Source organism: Rousettus aegyptiacus, unplaced genomic scaffold (assembly GCF_014176215.1).
Source record: "Rousettus aegyptiacus isolate mRouAeg1 unplaced genomic scaffold, mRouAeg1.p scaffold_m13_p_10, whole genome shotgun sequence".
NCBI classification, from domain to species: domain Eukaryota; kingdom Metazoa; phylum Chordata; class Mammalia; order Chiroptera; family Pteropodidae; genus Rousettus; species Rousettus aegyptiacus.
In genome coordinates, this window is record NW_023416285.1 from 77,908,590 (window position 1) to 77,930,564 (window position 21,975).

The 21,975-nt window shown below is 43.9% G+C and overlaps 1 long non-coding RNA gene across 1 annotated transcript in view; it reads right to left on the reverse strand.

Moving 5' to 3' along the window:
- The window catches only part of LOC118608689, a 65,501-nt gene that overhangs the window by 27,160 nt on the left and 16,366 nt on the right, over positions 1 to 21,975 (reverse strand). The window contains exons 2-3 of the long non-coding RNA XR_004953128.1: positions 5,649 to 5,881; positions 1,950 to 2,111 (exon numbers count right to left, since the gene is read on the reverse strand). This is a non-coding gene — a long non-coding RNA (uncharacterized LOC118608689). The remainder of the gene's footprint in view (positions 1 to 1,949; positions 2,112 to 5,648; positions 5,882 to 21,975) is intronic.

Genomic DNA, 21,975 nt, shown 5'->3' on the forward strand with positions numbered 1-21,975 from the left:
CTAACATAATGTTTTCAAAGTTTATTCATGTTGTAGCATTTATCAGAATTCTATCCCTTTTTAAGGCCAAATAATATTCCACTGTATGCATACACCATATCTTGTTTACCCATTCATCTGTTGATGGAGATTTGGGTGGTTTCCTCCTTTGGATGTGATAAATAATGCTGTTATGAACATTGGTATATAAACATCTTTGAATATATTGGTGTATGAATATGTTCATGTTCTTGCTTTTAATTTTTGTGATATATATCCTAAAATGGAATTGTTGGATTTTATGTTAATTCTGTTTAATTTGGAGGGAAACTGCCATAATGTTTTCACAGTGGCTATTCTATATTACCTTCCTAAATACACAAGAGTTCTAATTTCTCCACATCCTCACCAACACCTGTTGTTTTCTGAGCTTTTTTTCTATAATAGTCATTCTAATGAGTGTGGAATATTATCTAATTGTGATTTTGATTTGCATTTCCCTAACTTAGTGATGTTGGGTAACTTTTCATGTGCTCATTGTTCATTTGTTTATCTTCTTTGAAGAAATGCCTATTGAAATACTTGACCTATTTTTAAACTTTGTTGTTGAGGTTTTTGTTGTTGTTGCTGAATTTTTATAAGTTCTTTATATATTCTAGCTGTTAATCTTTACCAAATTTATGACTTGCAAATATTTCTTTTTACCATCCTTTGGGATGTTTTTTCACTTTCTGATAGTGTTTTTCGATGCACAAAATTTTTGATGAAGCTCAGTTCAATTTATCTATTTTTCCCTTTCGTTTCCTGTGCTTTTGGTGTATGCCTTATTTCTTTTTTAATAGCAATGTGTTCTAGTTTCATGGGTGCAGTAGTATCCCTTACCTTACAAGTATATTTATTGCAAGTTTATTTTACATTTTCTTCTGTTTTTTGTATTACCTATGTTTTCTTCTTTTCTATCTTTCATGATGGAGGTTTTCCTTAAATGTTTGCTAAGTTTTACAGTTATTGATACCTAAAGGTGAGGCACTAAAAGCCTGGTTAGGACTCACTGAGCATGAGCGTTGACAGGCAGAACGAAATAGAGGACTTTACTCTAAGACAATACAATGGCAATGCAGCCTTTTAAGGGAAGGATCCCCAATGTCAATAAATGCAAGCATTTCTCCAGTTTTCTCAAATTGCTCTATAAAGGAATCATCTATCATTCAACCTTCCGCTCAGGGGACGTTAGCCTGGCTACCAGTACTATGGAAGCAGGATGGAGGAAGCAGGTATTTGAGCCCTTCATTCATTATAAATACATTTAATCCTCTTGTTTTCGTGTATATTCTTCTCTATTCCCCAACCTCTACATCTTTATCTGATGTCCTATAAGTCAGAGCCTCTCAGGTTCAATTTCCCCAAAGAAGGACAAACTTCTAGTTTTTGATGGGAGAGGGGCATAGAAGAGGGACCTGGTCTTTCTTCATGCAGACTTTCTTCTGGCTTCTCTATTATAGCACCTGTCCTAGTCAGCTCAGACTGCTGAAACAGGATGTCATAGACTGGGTGGCTTATAAACAGCATAAATTTATTTCTCACTGTTCTGGAGGCTGGAAGTCCAAGGTTAGGGTACCTGGGTGGTAGAGTTCTGGTGAGAGCCCTCTTCCAGTTACAGATTGCTCACTTGCTCTGGTCCTCACATGGCAGAGAGCGGGGAGAAGAAGGTTCTCTTGTAACTCTTAAAAAGGCACTGATCTCATTGAGGAGGGCTCCATCCTTATGATTTCATCTAATTTTAATTACCTTTCGAAGGCCCTGCCTCTTAATACCATTGCATCAGAGGGGGTAGGTTTTTAATATGAATTTGGGGAGGACGCAAACAGTCAGTGCATAACAGCATCTCATCTAACCAACTATGTTTCAAAGTAATATCTTGTACCTCCCAGTTCTGAGCCTCCGTGAGTGCTGAGGGCAAGTAAGCTTACCTCGCCATAGTACCTCCTCCTGGGACTCTAGGTTTTAGTTTTCTCCACTTTCCTAAGTTATTGTTTCCAACACGGGCTTCTCATTTCCCAGGAATGTATGGTAATCTTTTGGCCACTATTGTCTTCTACTGCCTTCGAGAGTCTATCTTTTTTTTTCTTTTGCTGGCACATTGGGAGAGAAGAAAAAGATGAGGTCAATTTACCTTGGCTTACCAAGAAGTCCCATTGTCTTCCAGAGTATTTCTGTATATTCTTTTCTCTGTAATGGCTAAAGTTCAGCATTTCCCAAAAGAAGTTTTTAGTAACAATGGTTATAAGAGCTGTTAATAAAAATATATTTAAAAAGGATCCCTTGGCCAAATAAGCATGGGAGACATTAGGCCATGGACATCTTTCTGCTATGCCAATAACTTTGAAACAAGTTCAGCAGCACTCATCAAGAAATGCTTTTAGAGCCAACTTAAAATCCACATAAGAAAACCATTCTCGTTGCATTATGGCACGCCTCTTTTGTGATTACACACATACACATACACACATCTATATTAAACTCGGTTTGCATATCTATCTTATTACTCAAATTTGGCTCTAAATTATTTTAGAGCTAAAATATTCAAAAGAATGTACTTTAGTCTCCGAAGAGGAATTCCAAGCGTGTTTTGATTAATGACATAGCCTAGAGCAGCCTAAGATAAGTGCTTTGAAAGGGACAGCACACAATCAAATGCAGCAGCCCTGCTTATGAGTATTTTTTTTAAGTCTTTTGACTTTATGATCACATCTTATATACTCAAATGAGGCACATCCTGTACTGTGGCTTCCAACTTCCTATAAAAACAAGGGTTAATCTCCCTCAGTGGCCAATGGAGTCTTCTCCCTTGGCAGGCATCAAAACCAGCAGGAGCTTGGGTTGTTTTCTTTATTTTTTCAGTTAAACTCTTCCTATGAAGTTGTCCCACATTTGATGTGTTCTTTGTGAAATACCAGTCATTCTCTGCCAATTTTGAAAACCATGCTTTAGTTCTACTGCTACAGCTATGAGGGAGGAAAAAAGAGGGTCTGGGTTTTGTTTTTCAAGAGTGGGTAGGGAGAAGCATTTCTAAAAGCACCCAGTGATTTTCTCCTTTCTCAATTTTGACATTTCTTTCATGGTTTGTCTCTTTTCTGAGGAAGAACACTCTTGTATGCCAAAATGCCACTTGTTACAAATGCAGTCAGTGTCCCTGAAACACTCATAGGGTAACTTAGTGATCTGCTGAAGTGTCTGGTGACACACAGGGCAGCTCAGCTGCCAGAACTCTAAATGAATGCCGATTACAATTAAATGCAAATTACTTGCAGCAGTACATACATAATTTCTTCAGCTGCCTCCATATTCCAAGGCACAAATGCCATTCCAACCCGTTATAATTAATTGCCCCCCAGATAAGTGTACGGCAAAGATATCCCTATCATTTTGTCTTTCATCATTGATTTACAAGTCTGACATGAGCAGCATGTAGTTTACCAGTTAGGCAGTTTAATTAGGTTAATTCATGCAGCCACCAGCGCATTATGGAAGTCGCTATACTCTTTGTTACCCACCCACCTTGTCTTGACACAGAGCAGCGCACTCGTGCTGAACCAGGCACAAATCCTTCACCGGGGCAACCCCGCCCTCTGCTAGGCTAACTCACAGTGTTTCTCCAGTGCTCAGCACGGTGCCTGGTACATAATAGTTGTTCATTAAATCTGCTAAATAAATGGGTTGATGAATGTTCTAGAGCCTTACTTTCATCACCACAATGTTTATTTCCATAGGAAATCAGAGAAGCTCTAGGAGTGAGGGTGCCAGAGGATGTGCAAAGAGAATACTTGATGAGGGGAGGACCTGTGATCAAGTGTCCCACCTTGTCCCATTTTAGTAGCTACCGAAATGAGCCTGAGGTCTGTCTAGCCTGCTTGGGGTTCCACTGGAATGTATTAAAGGCGGATGGTGTCAGAATGCAGTCTGGGCAACACATGGTTGCACTTTCCCTTCAAGCAAAACCTCAAGTGCTCACAGCATGATGCTGCTTTCTCTGCCAACATCCTACAGAGTGTCTTTGCAGATGTCTCCATTTGACCAGGGAGCATTACAGTGGGCCTATTCATAAAATAAAAAGAGCTCCTTATTGCATGTGGCAGAGGTTTCTAGCTACAATCAAAATGTGAGCTTTCCTGCCATTGCTGTCATTTTGAAGGGGCTGCCCAACTAGGGCTCTATTTCCTAAAATCATAGTGCATCTAGAAGCCTCATATAACTAGTTCTCACCAATAGAATTATGACACATTGTACTATCTAAAGATAGCCACACCAATAGGTCCCATTTTACACAGTCTTATAATGTGATGCTACACTCCTGTATCAAGCAGTGATGTCTATGTTCTCTCCCCTTCATCTGAGTGCGCATAGGAAGCTTATCAGGCCACATCATAAAAGGTGATATGGCTTCTCTCTAGTCCTCTTAGGACACTTGCCTGTGGAACCCAGACTGTACTATGAGGCAATCCAGCAGCTGAAAGTCCACATGTAGATATTTGGCTACAGCCGCAGCTGATGCACCAGCAGACACTGATATACCAGCAGACACCAGCCTTGGGTATAGGGGATAAATCGGCTAATGACTCCAGCCCTCAGCCTTCAAGTCATCCCAGGAGACACCAAATAGAGCAGAAACAAGCTGTCCCCACCGAGCCATGTTCAAATTGCAAATTCATGAGCAAAACAAATATTGTCATTGTTGTAAGCCACTAAATTGGGATTGATTTGTTATGAGTCAATAAAGAACTGGAACAGGACTGTGAGTGGAAATGACGTGTGTCTCTTCCAATACGTGGCATTCAAGAAGTAAGAATGACTTCTCCATACCCTCTCTCTCTCCAAGGCCTTAGGGGCAACAGGACCACAGATGGAAGAAGCCGCACATCCCGACTGCCACTGCGGCAAGTCTTCTATTACTCAATAATACCTGCATCGAACTATTCAGGAGATAGAAATAAGTTTCTATTGTGTTAAGACATTAAAATCTGAGAGTTTTTACGGTACCTATAATTACCCTAATTTAATTCATGTTTTCTAATCTGTCCCAAATCTTCTACTCTTACCAGTATCTTCCCCCTCCTTTGGATTTCCAATTGTCTGAGTGATACTAACTGTTATCACCTGGGTTTCTGTTCAATTACCCTCACACTGACAGTCAAACCCTGTGTATTATCAGGACAGTACTCACAAGCTTCGAATCTCCTTGATGTTTACACAGAGGCAAAGGAAGGGCAAGAGTTCACCCTTCTTACCCCTCCTCCTCACCTCAGTGACAAGGGCTGCACTAGCCTAGGACACAAGAGGGACGGAACCACCATTCTCCATAGAAGTAAACCAATGAAGGCCAGCAGACTGGACCTCTCAGCTTCATCCCAGAGGCAGCTTCATCCCAGAGGCAGCCTTGTGAAGTTGTAACTGTCACACATGAACCTTCAGGAGGAGACCTTATTGATGTCATTGCCACGTTTCAAAACCAGTTTGGAGGGAGCAGAGAAATCTTTGGTCCCCGTGGGTTTTGGTGCCAAGTAGAGGTGAGAAAACGAGAGGTTTGGGGCAAGATCAGCACCCATGTCGGCACTTCCCCGCAGGGCCCCGGGATCTGGGCCTAATATTATTTCTTGAATCTTCCTACTTACCTGATTGTGAAAAGACACAGGCCACCAAATCCTTCCAAATGATAATTCAACACCTTATAACGTCATTCTTGACACTTGAAAACACAAAAGCAAAAACTTGCTCATATTAACACAAGTCGATGCTACATGCAGTAGATGATGAGATCCAGCGGGTCTTTTTCAGCATTTCTGCATTATTCTGAAACACTCCAAAAGGCCTTATCTTCTCTTATTATTAAAATTTACTTCCAAACCTGAAACACATTCGGAAAAATTGAGGAATTCAGTGTGTGTTCCCGACACCCTGGAATCTTGGTGTGAACCGTACTGGTCCAGGAAGTGGCTTTTCAAATGTTCAGCATAAAATATGTTCTACATAAAATATGAGTGCCCCTGACCTGGTACCTGACCCATACATCCCCCTAGCACCCAGGGACCTGCTCCACACCCACCCGCAGCTTCCTTCCTGATGTTATCTCCCCCCTCTATTACTTATAACTGCCTAAAGCCGTCTCTGCTTAATTTTTAATTTTTTTTTTTTTAAACTGAATGGCAGCCACCCAGGGAGCAATTGAAATCCAATCCAGATGAAAAAGCTTTACTACTAAATGAAAAAATACAATAAAAATACCCTTGGTTCATGTTTACTTTTTGAATTCCAATTAGAGCTCATTTTATAAGTGAATTTCGAATCCCCTAAACTCACAACTGCCTGGCATTTTGGGGTGCCATCACAAACCAGGGGCTGTGGGGTTCGCCTCCATTGCCATCCCTGGAACAGTCTGAAATGAGATCATGTGCTGTTTCCCCAAAGAGCCTGTGGGAGAGTTTTTTTGTTTTTTACGCTTCAACAGAGACTCCAGACTGGAATTCAGCTTTTCACAGTTCATTCCTAAGTTGAACGAACGCCTTTTCTACGGGGATCTCAAGAATGTTAGAGATTCCCTCGTGCTGACATGGCTCGGAGCGTGGTCTCCGCCCTCATCTTTTCATGAGCCGTTTGCTTCATGCTGTTTTGATTTCGCCGGAACGGCAAAGTCTCTGAGATCCCTCACTCTGGCCTCCTCTCTTCAGTGGTCCCTCTGGGCCTCTGAGCTTAGTGTCTTCAATGGAGATCTTGTGGGATAATGTTTCCAAATTTGTTTTCCAGAGCTCCAGCCCCCAGGAGTAGACTTGCCTGGGTTTTGTCAGTCCCCTCCGCTCCTCCCCTCCCCCTCTCCTTCACCAGCAGCCCCCTCCGGTTGGCTCAATCACTCACTGCTGACCTTGGAGAAGCGATAAAGGCTTTTGGTGGCTGTGCTCAGCTGGTGAGACTCACAGGTGCCAAAAGCCCATTTCTAGCTTTCAGCCTCCTCCATCTTTCGCCAGGTCCTAACAGATTTGGGAGTTTTAAAGGCTTTGTCAGTCCACGAAACCTCTCTGCACTCATCTCTGTTCTTATGGCCGCTCACTACAGGACCAGCCCCCTTTGACAAGACCCTTTTTCTTCTTAATAATGGGACCAGGCCTGATCTGCTTTTGTGCCACACAGCATTGCTGAGCAGACAGTGGCCTCGCCATACCTCCAGGACTAGGTCAAGCCATTACCCTACTTCTGATGTTCTAGTTGGCTTGAAAAATATGTGGAGGAGCGGAGGTTTTCCTGGGTTGCCCCCCACCAGTGCTGCCCTCTCACCCCTTATCACCCTAGGCCCTGTGTCCTGGATTCCTGAGTGAAGAAGAGCAACTGCCCGAAGCAAAGAAACCCAGAGCCCTGACGAATCCAGGCCCTCTGGCAAATCAGATGAGGAGGGATAGGTTCGGGAGTGAGACACGTTATGTGATAGGCCCAGCGCCATTTGGATCCCTGGCACACAGCCGTGTGACTATCTTATGCCTTCAAGTTACAGATCCAGTTTCAGATCTGACCTTCCACACCCTGAGTAGCGCACTTCCCATGCAGAAGCTGATAGTCTGAGTTTAATAGGAAATGAAGGACTTTGCAGATGCAGATACACCAAAGAGTACGACTGGCTCAGAGCCACCTTGGGGTCATTCATGACTCAATTTAGAAGCATTATGAAACAGAAGCCCCAGCCGGGAGATGCAAACACCCACAGACACAGTCCCTATCCTCAAGGAAGCCCCAGCTTCATCAGGACAGTGAGCTGTAGACCTGGACTTCTCTCACACCCACCCCTACCCGCACCTCACCGGGAGTCTGGAGCTGGGCCCACCGCTCACTCCCCACGGATCACCCTGCTGTTTCCCCAGGGTTGGGAAGTTCTGGAAGTGAGCACGGGGTGTGGTGGGTGGACACAGGAGGTATAGCTTGCCATCCAGAGAGCAGAGGGCACAGAACCAAGGGAGCTAAGTAATGAAGGCATTCATTCATTCAGCAGTTATTTATTGAGAGCCTACAATGCCCCAGCCACTCTTCTGGATGCTGGGACTGTGACTGTGAACAAAACAGATAAAGAGTACCCATGTTCTTATGGAGATGATGGACCTCGACTTTTTCGTATGGGTTCCAGCTTGGTGGAGAGGTGAGGCAGGCAAAAGGTATGAAGGCAGCTCTACTGAACAGGGATGAAGGGAGGGGTAATAGGCCTGGAGACACAGGAGTCTAGAAACTGGGGCTTCTGCTGAAGGCACAGAGAAGGAACACAGGGAGGAAGAAAAGGAAGAACCGAAAGAGCAAGGAAGTTAAGACGGGGGCTGTGGACTGCGCTGTAGATGATGACAAGATCAGGCATGTCCGTGGGAAGATGCAGGAAAGCTCCTGCGACCTGAGTAACCCCCGGCAAGCGGCAGGACAGCAGTCGGAGGAGCGCCCGCGGACCGCTCGTCCTCTGAGAAGGAAGTAAAACACAGCTTGTTTTTGCGTTTTCTACCTATGAAAGGACAAATTGTTATCAGCTGTGAAATAAAACTAACTGTTTTTACCACTTCAAGCATTTCGGGTTTGTCATCTTTTTCCTTGAACGGAAATAACCATGGGTAGGTATGTGTGTATCTCAGTTTCCCTCTGAAAATCAAGTTGTTCTGAATTTTCTTAACAAATTGCTTATTATTTTCCTGTAACCAGGATAGAATTCAAAGAAAAATTTCTGGAAAGTACCAATTTATTCCATCCTTAGCTAACTGAGATGGTGATTTTTCATTAACACAGTAATTTCAGTTTTGTTCTGAGATATCATACCTATAAACCCCCCCTGAATATGCATGTTTGTTGGTATAGTTTGTTCTTAAAATAATACACTATAAACCATATACTTTTTCTTTGTATAGTTGTCAAATTTTGGTTCTTAATTTCAGCTTTGCATAACAAAAAATGGTTACACAACTTATTTGTTGGTTTTTTGTTACACTTTGCTTTGCCTTATTTTACAAATTAGATTGTGGTTTCTAAAATGTCTTGAATTCCTTCAGGGAGTAATGTTATTTGTGTAGATGAATATCTCTACCCAATGCAAGCTGATGCTAAAAGTGCTGATGAAAAGACAGATGCATTTGTAACCCTTGGCTCCCCAGAAAGTCCTGTTAGGAAGGAAAACATAGCTGAAAGACCAGACTTAGAACCACAACATCTGGCGCCAGCATCCAGGCAGTCTTTGCCAGGGCTCTATGGTCCCTCTCTTTGCTGGTCCCCTGTGAAGCGGCATATAGTGGGGTCATACCCTTTTCCTGCTTTCCCACTTTGGGTCTGCTACTTTGCAAGTGGCAAAGTCTCAGTTTCCTCAATTGCACACTGATATGTAATACCCTTTCCCTGCCCCACCTCTCCACCAAGCCAGCTAAGCCTCCTTTGTCTGCCCACCACATGTCATGCTCATTTCCAGGACTTCCCTACCCCGGGGCGAACAGCAGGGTGATCCGTGGATGTGGTACCTCGGAGTCCAGCTCCAACCTCTCGGTGAGGTGTGAGTGGGGGCAGGTGTGGGAGAAGTCCAGATCTAGAGCTCACCGTCCTGATGAGACTGGGGCTTCCTTGAGGACAGAGACTGTGTCTGTGGGTGTTTGCATCTCCCGGCTGGGGCCCCTGTTTCACAAGTGCTTATGTCGACATGTTTGGCACATAACAAATGATCTCCAAGGGTAGCTATGTGAATGTTATAACCCTGACATCTGTAGGTCTTCTCCTCACCCACCATGACCCAATCCAAAAGCCATCTTCTCCACTTCTCCCAGACCATGGCACCTCAAATCACAGGGGAACCAATATTCCTGCAAAATACCGTAGAGACTCTGAAGCAATACGGTAACAGGCACATGTGGCACCAAATAATCCTAGAAAAGAAGTCTTGTCCCTGTAATCTGTATGAGTTTCCAATGGGATCTGGTATATTTCCGAGGAAAAGACATTGAGTTTGGAGACTAGGGCGATGATTTGAGATCTGTCTTCATCTCTTGCTGGATCCCTCATCAGCAAAAGAGGATATTAGGAAGAGCTATTTCAAGGATTTTTGTTAGAATTACATCTAAATGTAAAGGTCTGTGTAAAATTGACCCAAAAAAAAAAGATAAAGCAGAACTAGTCAAGTATCCCTAAATGATTGCTAACTAATCTAGGTACTCTTTTTCTCCCTCATCATCCCGCCAAACACACTCACCCAACCCTTTGGTCATTTCACTGCACCTTCCAACAAAAAGGAAGAATAAAAAACATGCATTTTTTATTTTTGAATTCCAATAAATTATTTAATGGAAGGTAAAGGAGGTTATGTCTGTTTGAGCTGAAACGAGTGTTGTGAGCGAGTCGCAGACTGCCCAGCTCGCCAGGCCTGCCTGCAGTCTCCACGGGGAGAGGCTGCACTTGACGCATACGCCTCTCTCCTGTCATGGTGCGTCCAAGTCAGCGCTTCATTTTAAATTAGCGGGCTTTCTCTTCAAAACACTCCCATTTTGCTACTACATGACCCCCTCTTGTGCAGGGGAGTTCGATCTCTGTGGCTTGGCACATCCACACAAACAGCTTTGATTAGTTTCAGTCTCTCTTTACAGTAACAGTTGTGTTGGCCAAAGGTGGCTAGACTTGAGCTTAGACTAAACCAATTAGCAGCGAGACCCCACTCCCCCTGCCTTTCTATTCTACTCCTGCATGAATGCCTGAATTTTCAATATGAACAATCTCCACAGTGGCCATGCCAAGTTCTAAGCCAGGACTTTCAAAGCCTTGCCTGGCTGCTGTCCCTGTGGATACAACCTTTGAGAGCACTGGCCGGTCGGGGCTGAGCCTAGCTGTCTCTGCTGTAGACTATCTTTAACGTAAGGCACTGTTTGATAGTCTGTAGCTTACATTACAGTTTAAGGCTGTCCTCTAATTTTAGCTTCACCTAGTAGAGTGAAGTCACAAGGTTTTAAAAAATGTTATTTTAGTTATGTAATAGCCCAAAACATGCTGAAATGTAAAAGCCACAGGTTTTAATTCAGTGCCAAGAAGTCGCACTGGTAATAGATGAGCCCTGAGGTATGCCTAAGCTGGCAGATAAGCTGAAAGTGAATGTGGCCTCTTTGCCACCCTCCTGTCCCTCTGAGCTGCCTGCCGCTCAGAACTGGGGCTCTGAACAGAATCTAGAGATGACTGGCGATCTCCTGTTTATTGATGAGCACCGGCTGGAAAATATTACTGGGTGTTAAACTGGCACAACTTTATCTTGAAATGACTAAGCTTTCCTGAGTAGGATGAGTCACAGGCACTGCCACCTTTCAGGCAGAGGCCCTGGTTTGGGTTTTTATTACCTTGCTGACAATCCAAGCCTTGACCAACCGAGACTCAGGGGTTGCCTGTCTCCACTTTCTCCATGAGGAAGAAGGTGACAGAGTTGAGAACAGTCATAGGGGTATGACAATTTTGCCCTCAGCTAATGAAAGCTCTTGCCTCCTGTTTATCACTCTGATAAAGCTTTGACAGGTTAGTGGGTGCTGTTTCTCCTTGCCGAAAGCCAGAACTGAGTCCTATCTGACAGCTAGAGAGTTTATGCCTTTCCTTATTGAGTCACTAGATCCTAATTCTGAAACCTCAGGAGACTTATCTTCAATGATCAACATGTCATCTTCCTCCTCCTTTTGGAATTTATTTCCAAGGGAGCAGGATGGTGTGAGGTAGTGTCTTTTTATTTAACTGGCTAAAATCTCTGTGTCTATGTCACCCTTAAATTAATGTCCATTGTAATGTGCATGTATAGAAATATTCAAGATTGAGATTAGCATGCCAAGACCTAGAACTTACCCTTCATCATTAGTCACTGTCCTGTCCAAGGTAGTAAGTGACTGAATAGACACAGAACAAAGATCTGAAGATCATGTAACATCACATAAAAAGGCAAAGTGGGCTGTGGCAAAGGAAACATTTTCACCGGCTAACAAGAGCTACCGCTCCATCGATGGCTCCAGTTGTTCTGCCAAAGGTAAGCTTGCATGTGACATGCATGAAGGACCTTAATCAGGTAAGCAACATGAGCAGAAGTGCTGTTTATAAAGCTCAGTCTGGTGGAGGGGGGGAAGGAGACAAGAGTCGAAACAAAGGGGCACCAGAAAGACGAGGCAAGAAATGTGGTAACTCGGAATCTTGGCAGTGGTGGAAACGATGGCAGTCCACAGAACGGGGGAACGAGGATGGTCAGTGCAGTGAGAATTGGGGCTGGTGAGGGCAGGAGGGGTGCACTGGGCCTGAGGCTTCTGGCTTGGGCTTCTGGAAAAACACCAGAGCCATTCTCTGAGACTAGGCACACAGGAAGGTGAGCAAGGGAGGAAAGACAAGTTCCATTGCAGACATGTTGAACTGGGCTTCTCAATTTCTGGTCAGAGGCAGCATGCACACATGTGGCCTAGTTACACGTGTTTAGGTAGTCGTAACACCCTCTGTGTCCTCATGTGACCCTTCACCCCTCCTCCAGTGGGGACACAGCAGGATAAACTGTAAATAAGTATAATGCAGAACTGGGAAGACTGGTAAGCTATTGGTATTCTCTGAATCACACCAACACAAAGAAAAATGTATTGGCGTACACCATGAAAATGCCACATGATTCGTGACATTAGAAAGACAAGGAACTTTTTAATCCTAAAATAAAAGATGATAATCATTTTTGTCCCATGAAGCAAAAACTATAGTCCATTATAAATTCTGAAAGAGCTGACTTGTGCTAATCAATTTCATATATTTGGTAAAAGTATCAAGATTCAGGTAGTCAATCAATCAATAATTAATAGTACCTACTATGTGAAAACGCATCTAGGAGATGCAAAGATGTGTATGATGGCCAGTGTTCTCAAAGAATTCATGATTTAAAAAGTCGTTCGTGAATACAAATAGCTGTAATAAAAGGTATGTATTTCATACGTTCTGTTAGGCAACGATCAACAAAACCCCAGGTGGGAGAGATTAGTTCTGATGAGGGTGGTGGGAAATCACGGGGAGTTTCATAGGCCTGAGGTCACATGAGCTAAGGATGCTGCATGAATCGGAGTGGACCTTTGAACACGAGGAGGATGTCATAAATTCCACAGAAGGTCTTTCTGCCACCACAAAATAAAAAGGTCACAATTAAGTGTCAAGTGCACACTTTAGGCCAGACATATGTAACTTCCACTTTTATAGGTTGAATATTGACCATCTTGCATAGTTCAATAGAATAACCCTATTTTGGGTCTTAAGGTTTCCATACAAAGAATCCATAGCACATGCTGTAGACCGAAGCCAAGTGAAAAGCCTTGGCAGGTGGTTATCAGCAGCTTCTTCACAGGGACTCCCAAGGGAGCAACACCCCAAGGAGCCCAGTCTCTCTGCTGGAACAATTCACATGGTGAGAAGCCTATGGGCAGTGTGGGAAATACACTGCTGTCAGCTCCCTCCTCCCCCAGATTCCCCATGTTGCAGACGTTAAAGGAAAATCAGTATGACTGAGTCATGTTCCCGAAGGCGAATGCTCCTGACAGGTCTTGCATCTGAAATTCTCACAAAAACCAGCCTTTTAGAGCCTGGCAGCTGCTGGGGGATCCGCATTAACTTCCCGTTCAATCTTTTGTGAAAATTAATCACAAGAGCAGCACCCTTGTCCCAGCCCTACTTTGCTGAAACTTGCCCAGTGTTGAAAAACTAAGTTTGAACCCAGACCTGCATGCCGCAGGAGAATTGGCTAAAGGAGGGGGTTGAGTCAGGCTCTTTGAAGCACATGCTTTTGGGGACAGACTGATTGCTGATGCCGTCAACTGATGAGCATGTAATAATTCCCCGAAGATGAGGTCATGACCCCAAAGCATATTTTTAAAGCTGTATTACAGAACCAGTTCAGCATCTGTGTGGGGCTGAGAAAAAACAATTTTTAGATAAATAATTTAAGTGATTATATTTTGGCCCCGTTTCCTACACCCCCCAACCCTACAATTGTGGACTCAACCACAGTGTGATGATGGAATTATTATGCAGGGTTTTTTAATTTACCTAACAAATGGCCTTTAAAAGCGAGCAAGAGAGAGAGAGAGAGAGAGAGAGAGAGTCTCACTTTAGAATAGAAAGAAAAATGCTTTGAAAATCCAAATATCTCATAAATGTTCTTAGACACTACTTCATTAGCTCTTGCAGCCTTTTCGCAGCTCTCGTTTGGCTGGGTTCAGATGCTGGGGCAGAGGGAGAGGCTGGCCAAGGTCACTTCCCTGTGTGGCAGAAATATGCCTGGCAGAAGATGGCACATGCTCGGTGACAGCCAAGAGAAAACACTGCCTCAGCAGCTTGCCATGGGATTCACGCCTGCTTTTTTTCTGTCCCTTGTCCCTGTGGTGCCAAATGTGGGCGGGAAAGAAAAAGAAAACTACTATTATAGCTGACATTGGTGGTCAGACAGTTTTGTGATTGGGAGCCCAGAGCTTCTAGAAGCCCCTCGGAAGCCACATGGGATGCGCTGGGGTGCGCTGGCGAGAGCAAGCTATAGAGAGCTCCAGGCCCTCAGTCATCATTTCAGTGAGATCAGTCCCGATCTTATTATCCCAAGCCCAACCTCCTGCTTCTATGCATAAGAAAAGTGAGTCTCATGAGGATGAAGGACCTCTTTTAAGGTCACAAAGAGAAGTGGTAGCAAGCCAGATCTCTTGGTTCCAAAAAACTGGGAAAAAATGAGCAAACAGGAAAAGGGAGAGAGAGAGAAAAAAAAACAGGACGATGGGAGAAAAAGGCAGAAAGAGAAAATAAAGCATTGCGAGGGTAGGATGCTTTCGTATCCCTGACCGTGATCTGCAGCCTGCTGACCTCCCTGTGTGTGCTTACATGTGGCCTCACTGACTGGCCGCTGGAACGTGAAGCACGAGGTCTGGTTCAGGGCATTCGAGGGAAGCACAGACCTCAAGCCCTGCTCTTGCAGGAATGGAGACTCCAGAAACTGAGCACCGCCCCGCCTCGGGCGCTGTGCGCACATGACCTTGTTTACCAAGAATCAATGCCTGCTTCCCGAAGAAGTAAATTTCTCCTGCTCCTTGTCAGTTTGTCTAGGCAGGGCCCTGCTTTGTGGGCCCAAACTTCTCTGCATCTGTTCACACCCACGAGTTGGCACCAGGACCTCCAGGCGACATGGAGGAGAAGGGTAGGGGCAGGAAGCCCCAGAAACATTAGCGCCGCCTGTCCCCACTGCTGCCCACCCCCCCATCCCCCCGCATCGCCCCCCCTACCCCCCCACCCCCCACCCCCCCATCGCCCCCCCCCACCGCCCCCGCCTCTGGGGTGGCAAACAGCGCTAGAGGGATGTGTGGTTGTTAATGCATGTGAATGAAATTAAGTCCTGTGCCTCTGGCTGAAGGCAGTTGCCCGGGAGTGAGTGTCTCAGCTGACTCTTGCTGAGACTCGCATCGTGGTTCAGAGAACATCATAAGGAAATAATCCATATTGCTTCTCTTGGTAATTGTTTCTTCTCCGTGACTCCTAAACTAGTTGTTGCTCTCCCAGAGGTTAAGAATTATCTGACCGATGCTCTTAGTGTCTGGAGCTGCAAAAGGCAGTTACAGAAGCCCAACTCCAGACAAGGTGAGCATGAGCAGAGCAGGGATCTGGGCACAGGTGAGAAGTGTGAGGGCGGGAGACAAAGAGGGAAGTCTGCATGTCGTAGCAGGCAAGACACATGAGTTTATCTTTTATTCCTCGTGTAGCGTGAGGCAGGACTGACACACAGGATGTGACCAACATAGGTTTGGGGATAGGTAGTGGGAAGAAAGAGTGAGTAGAATGGCAGTGTTTCCTGAGAGCCCGTCTTATGCCCAAGGAAAACCCCAAAAGGGTCAGCTATGCCCGAGTCTCCTTCCTTTCACAGAAGACTGGCTGATCCACTGCTTGTCCTGATTATAAATTCTGAGTTGACTTCCTGAGAATATGTCAGATCTGAAAAAGAGCAAGAGGACATCAGCTAAAGGAAGCACTGCCACATTCTCCGTTCACAGAAATGAGCAGGAAGTGGAGGCAGGGACACAGTTTGTGGAAACAGGTCAAGCGGAGGGAATGGCTTGGAAAACCACCTTCCATTTGCCTTCAGAGGCTCTTGAACATGAAAGAAAATTCCCAAAGGAAGAGGTGAGGAACTGTCCCTGTCGACCCCTGCAAACAGTCTAGATGCTCATCACTGTGGAACAATCGGAGGCAAGACGGCCCTGGCTGAGGGCAGGGGAGCGACGAGGCCACCCTCATGGTCCCCCACCCACATGACTTAAGCTCTGAATGTGTTGGTCCAGCCAGACTCACTGGGACACACACTCTATTCAAGCATGATTATTCATATTCTATACATAACTTAGTAAGCATGATTTGAATCATCCTGGTGCTTTGAAAATAATGCCCCTGCTAGCCACGCTTTCCTGGAAGGTTTGAAGGACAGCACATCTGCAGATCAGTCTGCCTCATGACCTAATCCCCGCTCCAGCCCTAGATGTCCAGGCTCCACCTCTGTGCTTCAGTCTCAGCTCTTCTCTTTTGCTCTGTCTCCAAGCTCTGATGATTGGGCAGTGCACCTATAAATCTTGAATGAAATGAAGTTTCCATCACTTCCACTTGAAGAGGAAATAGCTTTGCCTTTTCCATTTGATTCAACAGTATAAAATATTTATAATTCCTCTGGCACCTCCAAGCCCCCTCTCTTCCATCGATTCTCTCAGTCGGCACTAAGTGCTCACTTTGAAGAAAGTGCTTCTTGTCCATCAGGGACAAGCCTAGGATGACAACATTCAGTGAGCCCAGCTGTTCCATGTCCTCTGGGTCACCGGGAAGCTCCTGATGGTCACATGGGAAGGGCTCTCCTGGGTTTCCAAACCACTCTGCACAAGATCGCGCTATTCCCTCAGGGCCCGGATCTTGCTGCTGCTTCTTATTTTCTTCTACCTGGGTGCTCCTAGTTCACCCAAACATAACTGAGACCTTTGGGTCTTCTGTAACCTCAGAGGCTAAGTCAGGGTGATTGGAAGTGTGGCTGGTCTGAGGGGTTCCACTGGGATCCCCAGAGAACCGAGATCTCTAAGCAGTTTGGTTGCCCCAGGTAGGTGTTAGGTCTTCCCAGGGGAAAGCACCCATATGGATGTTCTTGACACTGGCTAGAGGTTCTATTAAGTGACCCTTTCTCTCTCCTTGCTGGTCCTTAAACAATACTCCTGACTTCACTGCACCAGTAATTCCTTCAAACTCACTCACTGTTATAAAGGCAGAAAATAGTGCTGGAAATGGAGTGAGATACCAATCATAAGTGACCAAAGGAAAGATAGAGTTCTAAAAGTCACTAAACCATTCTGAGCCTCAGGCTTGGGAATAATAATGTTAGTCACTATCCTGAGTGATCAAGGAGGATTCTGTGTAATAGGTGTAATGGGCTTAAAAAAAAAAAAAAAAAAAAAAAAAAGCTGGCCAGTAAGTATGAGCTATTATTGTTGTTAAAATTGTCAGGTTTATTTGACAAGGCAGTATCGGTGGACAACAGTGATATGTCTCTGGGAGATGGCAGGGAAACACAGTGGGCTACAAGTCAGGGAACAAGGAAAACTTAATCTAAGGCAACTGCTGTCTTGGCCTGGATGCTCCTCTACTTCCTGCCATTAGTCCAGAGGTAGCAAGTGGAAGCATGTTGAGCAGTGGGTTGACTAGCCTGCCTCCACCCCACTCTCCTAGTATAATTCTCTATACATAGTAGATGTTCAATAGATCCTACATGTGTAGATTTATGTTCAGCATCCATTTTTGCAACTTCTTAGTGTTTCAAGTGTTTTGCCTAAGTAAGAACACCATGTTCTCTCTTCCCCCAGTCCCCACAATGAGAACATAATCGTCAGGCATCCCAAACTCCCAGAGTCCTGCTCTTTGCCAACTGTGTAACTACATACAATGATTGAAAACAAGAGTTTTGGAGTAAGACAGACTTGGGTTAAAATCCTGGTTCTAATACACAGGTACCTGGGGCAAACTGTTTAACCTCCAGAAGCTTCAGTTTCTTTATCTACAAAATAAGGATGATAATAATAACGACTGACTCATAATATTATCACTCATGAAGTAGAGATTTTATGAGATATTGCAAGAGATTGTCAAAGGGCCTGGCACTGCTCAATAAATGTTGATTATCATGGCCACTATTGTTCATGAGTTAACGCGCTTAATCAGAGGATGATTGATTTTCATTGAACCATCTAGAGGCCATACCACAAGACCATCAGAATGGCAATTAATGATGGACATATTGTTCAGGTCAGAGGAGACAGATTTTGGGATAAGAGGTTCTCTGGAAGAAGAACTCTTCACTGCCTGCAGTTGAGTGCTACCTCCTCTGGCCCTGACCAGGAAAAGCCAAGAAAAGAAAACCCTGCTACTGAGCTGGAAGGCGAACAAAGTCATTTGGTCCTCCTGTACCAAGGAGGCAGGATACGGAGAGACAGAAAAAGCAGAAAATGCATTCTACATCAAGTGTGGTCAACCTGACAATGGGGCCAATTTCAGTCACAAAGTTATTTTATGTGGTGGCAGCAGGAGCCTGTTTTGAGGTTACCTCGTTATATCGTTTACCTTGCGAAAAAATTTAAAAGCTGGAGAACATAAAAGAAATGATTAAAAGTCACTCTGGCTAACCTAGTACATTCCCCTGAAGCCCATAAATGGGCTGCTGCTCAAACATGTACTAAACTGAAATGGTGCTGCCCAGACTCTCCTGGGTAGACCCTGCGAGAGACATTAACTGTGCATCTCCTCGATGCGAAACTTCCGGGCCCTCCTAGAAAGGGCTGAGCAAACACAGTTGTTTAATGCAGCTCCATTTGCTCAACCAGTGTTAGCGTGTTATCGCATTCGAATGTGTTACACTCAGCAATGCTGGCACTTTCTCCATCTGTTTACATTTAGAATAGGACTCATTGCCAAAGATTAGGAATCTCAGTGCCCACAATCCAGAAAGTACAAGCCAAAGGGTAGAAATAAAAATGAATCGAAAAAGTACTTGTTGCTAGCCTAGTTAGATTCAGAGAAATTTTTCCTGAGAGTGTTCAGTCCCAGAGAGGAGGGCTTTCATGTCAGAAAACCCAAATGGTCTTTATAGGGTACCTCTCCAAGTTTATCACTGTAACTCCAGGCTACTTTCTTCACCACCAATTGACCATGAACTCATCAAGGCAAGCAGGGACATGCTAAATTTTAAGTTTTTCCAGCCTAACTCTGGTATCTGAGCTTGATAAATGCTGGTTGGTTGAATGAGGGAATAAATTACAGTCAGTTCTTTGTGGTGGTTTTTAAACATAGCCACAAATCCTTTGACACGCTCCCATTGAGAAGTAACGTCTGCATTCCCTCCCCTTGGATCTGAATCAGATTCTGACTACTTCTATCATTTTAGTTGAGCAGAAGTGACACGTATGTGATTCCAAAGCTAAGTGATAAAAGGCCACGCAGCTTTTGCATTTGCTTTGGGGCCCTAAGACACATGTAAGATGCCCAGCCACCCTGAGGCTGCCATGTTGGAGAAGCCATGTGCAAGAACGACATGAAGAGGTTTTGACACTCCATGGAGAGAGAGGCCTAACATAACCCCAGGCATCTGACATCTGAGTGAAGAAACCTGCACATAAATCCAGACTCATCATGTAAGTTACTCCCAGCCATTCGAATCTTCCCAGCTGAAGTCTCAGCCATCATATAGGAGGGACAAGACGTTCTTACCCTATCTGAATGCCTGACCCACAGAATCCACATGCACGATAAATGACACTTGCTTCTTTTATGCAATGAAGTTTTGGGATAGATTGTACCTCACAATACACAGATGTAAAATTCTTCAAGTCTCAGGACAGAGAGCCTATGCTATTCTAGCCCCTCCTAGTTGGTAAAAATCCCCACAGTCAGGGAGTTGATTTTTTAAAAAACTTAAATTCTGTCTTCAAATGGAGCCCATAACTTCTTTATTTGACCTCTGAAAAGATGGATAACAGCTGGTCTCCATCCTTACTTTATCATACGCCTTCATGGACTTGAAGATATTAAGTAGCTTCTCAGATTTTTCTTCTGTGGGTCAAATACTCTGAAATCTTTGCAGATCCTTTTATCTTTCTTTATTTTACTTTGTATTTATCATCCTCTAAAAACAGATGCCAACAGTGGGGCCTTTAATAACTCAGTTGGTAGACCTAAAAACAGATGCCAACAGCTTTTCAAGAGATAAAAAACATTGTCATGAAATGAGAGATTTAGATCCAAATAACAATCCTTTTGGCATTTAAAGTACTTTACATTATGCAAACTATTTTAACCTGTATTATTTTTAGATCTTCCCCCCTCCACCCCTACTATCCAGTGACAAGAATGAGATGGCCATTTATTCCTACTTATTAAAGTTAAGTTTCTTTCTCACGATCATACTTGTTAATGCCAGAGCTGAGACTAGAAAACAAACCTTGAATTCAAAGTATATGGATAAGGACAGAAAGAAAATTAAAAAGAATAGAATAAGCCAATGTGTTTGAATAGCAAATTATTTTCTCTTCAATTTCCCTTGATTGCAATTTTTTTTCTTTTCAACAAACAAAATAAGAACATTTAAAAAAGAAACACTAGGACTTTATAAAGTGTTTGGACAGTGTTGAAATATTTGGAAGTATGTAATTTTAAACATAAATAACTCAAATTGTAGGCACAACAGAAATGACACAGCGAATTATCTTCTCATTGCTATCATTGACTTTAATGTTTCTAGTTCTAAGAAAATGGTGGAAAAGTTGTGGTGAGAATCAGAAATAAAAATATGTTGAGTACCACTGGATTGACCTTAAAATATATACATGCATTTGTGCTTAAATGTCAATTATGTTCTGTTACATGAACAATGTTAAGTATTGGACCACGAAGAAGCATCAGGATGTTATGAGCATCGTGTGACGGCTTCATCAACAAACTACTTGAATGAAAGTCCCAGCTTTGTCTACCCCTGCGCTAGTGATCAAATGTAGAAAGTTAAGACATAATGAAATGGCCTATGCTCTATAAAGCAGGCAAGGGTTCACACTTATTCTATGTCAGACTTTCTAGCAGGCATAATATAGCAAAAAGCTAGACAGAATGTATACAGTTGACCTTTGAACAATGCAGGGGGTATGAATGCCAACCTCCGGTCAGTCAAAAATCCACATATAACTTTTGACTCCCTCGAAACTTAGTTGTCCCTTGGTATCTGCAGAGATTGGTCCCAGGACCCGCTGCAGATACCAAAATTCACAGATACTCAAGTTCCCTGTAAAAAACGGCATGAAACAATTGACTCTTCACATCCATGGACCCCCAACCACAGATTGAAAATAGTACAGGTATTTGTTGAAAAGAGACTTGTGTGTAAGTGCACCTGCACATTTCAAACCCATGTTGTTCAAAGTCAACTGTATTTCTGTGTTCTTAATGAAGTCCTGGGGAAACTTGCGATCCAGAAGAAAGGGGTGGTGAGGTGGAGTGTAAGGTGAATAGGGTCCATAGCTATGTCTACTTAGGCAAGTTAAGCTACATTGTCAGGATCAGACCTGTCAATAACTGACCTGAGGCTAGAAGACAGAATGTAGAGACCCTGCCTCGGAGGCTGTGCCAGTATGAGACAACAAAGACTCATATTCGTCTTCACAGTCCTCCACAAAGAATGACCATGGAAAACTGAATTTAAATCTCTGCTGGAGTATGGGAGGAAGTTGGGAGTCTGCATTTATAACAAGTATTCCAGGCAATTCTGAAGCACACTAGAAGATGCGCGTTCATTCATGTCATCTTCAAAACAATGCAAAACATTACAAAGAGTAATGCAAGACTCAGAGAGGTTCTGTTGAGTGGTAACTGGAGGAGCCAAACTTTTGACTCTAGAAGCAGACGATTCTCTGCCACACGCTGCCA